The sequence below is a fragment of the Neopsephotus bourkii genome, unplaced genomic scaffold, assembly GCF_033783945.1.
Source record: "Neopsephotus bourkii isolate Nb327-2 ecotype Australia unplaced genomic scaffold, CSIRO-AGI_Nbou_v1 NB_1479, whole genome shotgun sequence".
In the NCBI taxonomy this organism is placed as follows: Eukaryota; Metazoa; Chordata; class Aves; order Psittaciformes; family Psittacidae; genus Neopsephotus; species Neopsephotus bourkii.
Window position 1 is genome coordinate 3,634 of NW_026901955.1, and position 6,877 is coordinate 10,510.

The following is a 6,877-nucleotide window of genomic DNA, read 5'->3' on the forward strand; positions in this document are numbered from 1 at the left end:
CCCTGTGGGGTATGGCCCTGGCTGGGGCTCTCTGCGGAAGTTGTCGGGTTCTATTGCACGAGCTGGAGGTGGCTCCTAATGGGGAGCAAGGAAATGAAAAGGGAGAGGGAAGTGGGGCTGGGCCAGCAGGAAAGGGCCGGACCCCCCCCCTCCTGTGCCCCCTGTTCCGTTCTGGGCCACTTCAAAGCCTCCCGGCGCACAAAGGCCTTTGCTCTTCCGTAGGGATCAAAGCCCTGTGGTGGGGATGACACCGGCAGTGCTCGGAGAGCTCAGTGATGCACAACACAGCCCCCACGACTGCCACATCCCAGCTCCATCCGGCATTCCCACCGCCATGGGGTGCAATGGGAGCTGAGCTCTTCCGCATCCTGCCCTGGCCATCACCCCACTGCGGGTGTCCCCACGTGCCCTCAGCATCCTCTCAGTGCTGGGTACCAGTTCCAGCTCTCTTCTTGCTGCCCAGGGATGGGGACAGCCCATCATGGTGCTACCCTGGGTGATGTTGAGGGGCCAGGAGCAGTTTTCCCAGCTGATGGCTGTGATGAGGCTTTTATTTCTCTCCTGCAAAACCATTGATGTCAATCATTATCACCAGGGGCTCTCACAGCCTCCTGCCTGCATCATTCTGCTGAGCTTTGGAGTGGGGCCAGGCAGCATCCCACAGGGACAGGATGTTTTGGTACCCTCAGCATCCACGTCGCATTGTCCCAAGACAGTGACAAAATGGGGACAAACCTCTGATGATCCAAACTGGAGCATCTTTGGGTAAGCAATCCCCTGTGGGCAGGGGGCTGGGGAGAACCCCCATCACATCCACAGCCCCCCCATCCCTCTCCCAAGGGTTCCCAGCTGAGAGGGATGGTTTTCCATTCCTTTCCCTTTCTTTCCAACTTTACCCTAATAAATCCTGCTGGGAGCTGGAGCCCCCTAAGCAGACACCATTGGGAAAACGCTGGGAGACAGGGAGGCCATGGATCAATCTCGGCCCTGTGCTGCTCCCGCGCCTGCCCCGCTGACCTCTGCTGTGCCAGGGCAGCCGGTGTCTCTGCTCCATAACCGGATTTATGGCTGTGGGCTGGAATACATCATGCAGGAACGGAGCCGCTTGTCCGCTCCATACATCTCCATTAATCTTCCCTGGGCGCTGTGGGTCATTGGGCCCCGCTCCTTGGGAAGGGACCCTCTGCTCCTACGGGGAGAAGGAGCCACAATGCTGATGGGGGTAGATGAGAGCCTGGTGCCATGGCCAGGCTGAACGAGCTTTGCCCATCACTCCCCCAGCACTGTGCTTCCTTCCCGGAGGTCCCAGCTCGGCTTTGATGCCTCCCAGTGCATTTGCCTGCAGCAGCCTGATGTAAATGAACAAGCAGAGTGTGGGGATCCTTCCCCCCCTCCCCGCGGGTGCCATGGCAGGAGCTGGCTGAGTGAGGGGAGCACAGACGCGAGCGGAGCGCGGCTGTCGCGGGAGACGATGCTCTTATCAGAGCAACGACACCGACAGCGGGCTTGATGCATTTTTAATAGATCAGTTCCCGTTGGTGACTGACAGGAGGATGGAATCTGGTGCTTCCCTGCCTGAGAGCATGAGGGGCTGTGCTGCCTCTGCTTCCACCCACTTGGAGCCATGGGGCATCGCCTGGTGTCATGGACACGGGGCTGTCCCGCCGTGGTGGGCTCAGGGATCATTCACATCCCTCTTCCTCCCACCCACCCCAGGCAGTGCCCTCACCGTGCTGGGTCCACTGGCAGCCCAGCAGAGCCACACAGAGCTGGGAGCAACATGGGGGAGAAGGGGAATTTGCTGAAACAAGCAAATTGCACTGATTCCCCTTTTCCAAATGTCAGCAGATTCGGAGGGGAAAGCAGCAGGGAAGTTAAAGGTGAAGATCTCCTGGGAATCTCCTGCTTGCTCTGATTCCGCTCCCGCAGCCCAGCTGCCCACAGACAGGCGCTCCCCTGGGGCTGCCCCGCTCGGTGCAGAGCACCCTGTAATCCAGGCTGACAGCTCAGGCCAGCTCCACTCGGCAAACGCAATTAAGCGTCGTAATCGAGTGATCCGGGGGAGAAGGGAACTCGCTGCAGAGCAATGGAAGGGGACTAAAAACATCCATGCAGGAATGAGGTATGTAACAACGTGCACAAGGGATGGGGTGGGAGCAAACCCAGCAGCAGCATCACACCCAGCCCTGATCATCTCCTGCTTCCAAGAATATCGCAGAACCCAAAGGGGTTTGGCCAAGGAGCTGGTGGATCCCAGCGATGGATCCCTGAGCTCCAAGGGAGGAAGCAGCCTGGCTCCATGGGGCTCTGTGGGCTGGAAGGTGCCCTGAGGACCATCACAGAGGATGCGATGGCCATGGGAGAGGGTGACGGTACCCTCTGTTGCTCTGCTATGGCTGGGGAGCCACGGGGACCCCTCGAACCCCCCCAACCGTGGTTCTGCCCAGCGATGCTGCTGAGTGCTCCACACAAAGAGGTTGTGAAACGGCCCCGTGCCGGATATGAAACGTTCCCAGGTGAGATAAAACCAAATCACCTGTCAGTCAGCACCGTATCTCCGGCGGCATCAGAGCCTCGTGACTAACAGGGCTTAGAAAACGCACCACAGGCTGCAATCCGCTCTCCCTTGTGTTCCTGTCCCCATCACAAGGGCTTTTGCCCCAGCTTTTGAGCAAGGTTGAATTTTCCATGCAATACAGATGGGGAGGAAAGAAAAAGGCACAGGATCTGCTCCATCAGTGGCAGGGAACCGGGTGTTCCTCTTGGGGAACAGGGAGGGAGACAGGGATGCTCCCTGGCCGATGCTGGGCTGTGCGTGTTTCTTGAAGTACCACACTGTGGATGCTGTGATGTCCCCTTGGTGCTGTTATGGGGTAGGAGGAGTTCAGAGGGCTCTCACAGGAATCCAGACTCTGCTCCTTGTCTGGAAGCAGGGAAGACCCTGGGGGAATCGCAGGAGCCATGATCCATCATGTGCCAGTGACCCGGACGGGATATTTTTAAGCAGGGAATAAAAATAGACTCGGGCTGACAACGAGCATCCACTCCCAGCATTGCTATCAATGGGGGCTGGGGGCTGTGCTGGGGTTCAGGATGCACCCCAACCCCTCACACCCCAGCCAGTCCACCCCAGCCCTGCACGGTTATACCTGTGCCATGTACTGTTGGTCCTGGCTTGCTCTTAGGGTGGTTCTTGTGCCCCTGTCTGTGCCCTGGGCACTGTCACCATGCCCAGGCAAAGCCCTTCCTCCTGCAGGCTGTGGATGCTGGGTTGTCTGTGCTGGGCTGATGATGCCCCTCTAGAAAACACGCTGCCTCGTGTATGGAGATAATGCAGGCAGCTGCTGGCCCCGGGACCCGACTGCAACAGAGATTTGTTTCACTTGAATAACTTGCTGAATCTATAAATAAACTGGAGATGGGGGAAGCGACCACAGAACGCTGGAGCTTCTGCCTCCCTGACCCCTGCAGTACCCTGAACACCGATGAGGGGTGCAGCGAGGAGGATGCTCCGGGAGCACGGCTCCTCTCCCAAATGGGAGCTTTCTGTGCCTGGACCAGCCGCCTGCCCTCTGTGCCCCCCATCTCCAGGGACCCTGACAAGGAGCCAAATGGGACCAGTTTCTCGCCTTGGGCAAACTCTGCTCTTGGTGAGATTTGGGATGCAGGAGCAAGGCCATGGGGTGAGGGGCAGCAGCTTGGGAAGACCCCCACTGCTGTATCCCTTCCTTCTCCTTCCGCTTCACGCCTGGCTGCCCGTGGCTGCCTCTCTCTGCTCCGCGCTCTCCATTTGCTTTCCCAGCAGATGTTGGTGCCTCTCCTCTAACGAGCATTTTAACACCGGAATCTCGCTCCCCCCTTTGACTGGGATGCAAAAAGCTTGACATCTGCCATCAGCATCAAAGTCACTGCCCAAACACCCCGCACCCACCGCACCACCAGTGCCTCGCTCCTCCGGTGCTGCCGGTGCCACTGCGCCTCGATGCCAGCACCGCCGCATTGGTGCTCAACATGTGGATGTCCCCCATGTGCCTGTGGGATGTGCTCATCTCTGTGGTGCCCCTTGGAAACAGCTGGGAGATGGGGAAAACCTCCTGGGTTTGGGGAATGGGGACCGGGGTTGTTAGCCAAAACTGAGCTATGCGAAGCACCCACCTGCATGCCAACACCTTCGCTAGCACCCATCCCCTCCAGCCCTGGCTGTGCTGTGGTGATATTAATGATGGCCAGGAGCTGGCAGGGGTTGAAGCCACCGTCCCCCAGCTGTGTCCTTCAGCATCTCTTTGTGTCCCCGTTGCCAACGCAGGAGGGCTGCGCGCGGGGCAGGAGGCAGTGATCCCAAATATCGATGCTGGCCCCGATCAATGCTATCTCCTTTTTCCATGCCTATGAGCTCATTGATTTTTTTCTTTCGTTGTTGTTACCTCTCTGTTTATGTAATGTCTGAACTTTGCACAACTGAACCGTTTAATGTGCAGAAAAGAGCCCTGTTGCCATGAAAACGGACCTGCAAATGACAGCACGAATGCGGAGATATCCCTGTTTTATTGGGCCATACTGAATGTATTTTAACCTTGATAAGTCAATAACTTTTGGTACAAAAGGAACGAAAGCAGATAGGGCTTTCAGAGCCTTGAATGCATTTAAAGGGGAGAGTAATGGCCCAGTTTTAATCCCTTGCAAATCTTTCTCATTCTGAGGGTCAGTCATTTCCAGCGCACGCTGACATTTTGGTCCAGGAATTACAGCGTGCGTTTGTCAGGATGAGAGATGGAAATGCTCAGTGCTCCCATTGCCAGCTTCCCGAATAATGAGGGTAAATTAAAGGGACACCATCACCTTAAAGAGCAACTTCGGGTGGGCTCCCCAGTGCCACAGGAGAAGGAGCTGCCTGTGGCCACCCCGGACCCAGGCAATGCATTATTTATTTGTGCTAAAGCAGAAGGACTTTTACAAATCTCCCTTCGCCAGCTTCCTTTTTGCAATTCAATCCCTCTGGATATGGAAGTGGAGCTGCTCTCACTTTGCAGAGCTCATTCATTAGCAGATTAAGGCTCTCCTTGTGTTCCCAACATTGCCGGGTGAAATTTATGTTCCGGCAAAGTATTCACTGGTTTCCCTGAATCACAAAAGTGTTTTTCCTCTGTAAAGGAGAAAAAAAACCCAGAAAAGGATGTAAATGGGGAGGTCAGAACTGCTTAATAGTATCTTCTTGAAGGCAGTGCCAAAACACCCACCTTTTGAAGTCGGCTGTTTCAAGATGGATCTCTTCCTCGGCAAAACCACCATCCCCCTTTCAAGTCCCCGTGGGTGACTTGAGGTGGTTCAAACATCTGAGAAGAATGAGGGCTCCTTTTTGTATTCTTTTTTTCCTTGGTGCCGAATAAAAAGCCATCTTTCTTCCTGACTTCCTAATAGCTTTGATTAAATTATCTTTGAAAAATCTAAGTGCTGCTCACAAATCCATAATGGTTTTATTCTTATCGCTGGCCTAGATTGCAACCCAGAAAGCAGATAAATAAGCTGCAGAGAATGCACAAAGCTGCACAAGAACCTGCCAGATCCATGAGCTAAAAATGTTTGAACTGAAACAAATGAATAGTGTGAACAGCCCTGTTCAAAGAGGGAATTGATTCAATATAACGTATTTTCACAGGGAGGATAATACATGTTATAATTACACGGCGGAATCGCTCTCCTGAAAGCATATCTAGCTATTATTTTAATTCCTCGACTTCCAGCACTTGCTGGATCACAAGTGGAGACTGGATCTTTGTGTGTTTGGAGATGTTGAGTCTCCCCAAATGGCTTTGCTCTCCTCCTGCACACCAAGGCCCCATATGCCTGAGAAGCTGCTGACGCTATCCTGAATGGAGGAGCTGAGAAGAAGCCAAATGGACACTAAACCCTTCAAAGCTCATGGCTGGGAGGCAAGGAGCGGGGAGGCAATGAGCCCAGGGGCACATGTTGGGTGGCTTTAGGGGTGCAGGGTGGTGGGAGTTGTATGTGTGTGTATGTAGCACACCCTGTCATCATTATGGGCAAGGGTGAATGGGCGGATTTCCAAAGTACCTTCTGTCTGTCCTCCCGGTGGCAAGGGGCCGCCCGGATTTGGAACAGCATAAAGGACTAACGAGGGTGGCCCTTGCTTGGCTACACACACCGCGGGGGGCTCTGTGGTGGCTGTGCCCATCACCAGGATGTCCACAGCTCCCGGAGGGTGATGGCTGTCCCCGGGTGAACTCCAGCCGAGGCTCCATGCCCTGCCTGCGGCAGAGCCGATGCGGAGAACCCATCTTTGTGCCCTCGGGGTCTGCGGGGGATCCCTACCAGCGAAGCCAGTCTGTAGCCGGAATCGGGACTACAACTCCCATGATGCCCCGCGGCGCCAAGCAGCGGTCGTACGCGGCGGGCTTGTCGCGGGGCACGCCGGGAGCTGCAGTCCCGCGCCGCGCCGCCGCCGGCGCGCCCGCTTCGAAATCTCCCGCGAAAGGGGCGCGTGTGCGGGAGGCCCCGCCCCTCCCCGCAGGACGCGCGGCGGCGTCCCCTTGGTAACGCGCCGGGGGCGGGGCCGAGCCGCGTGCGGCCGCCGGGCCCCGCGCGGGGCCGCTCAGTGTCGCCGCCGCCGCGCACCGGGCGGGAGCAGCGCTGGGGGCCGCGCCCGAACGGCCCCGCCGCCATGGAGCGCTGAGCCGCGCTCCGCCCGCACCCGTCCGGCCGCGCCACGGGCACCGCACAAAGGAGCCGCGGTGCGGGGCGATGCCCGCGGGGTCCCGGGGCGCACCCGCGCGGGGCTGATTTTGGGTTGATTTAATTCGGGTTTGAGCGGATTTTTTTCGCCCTTCCCGTCTCCGCCGCCGCCGCCGCCGCCGCCCCG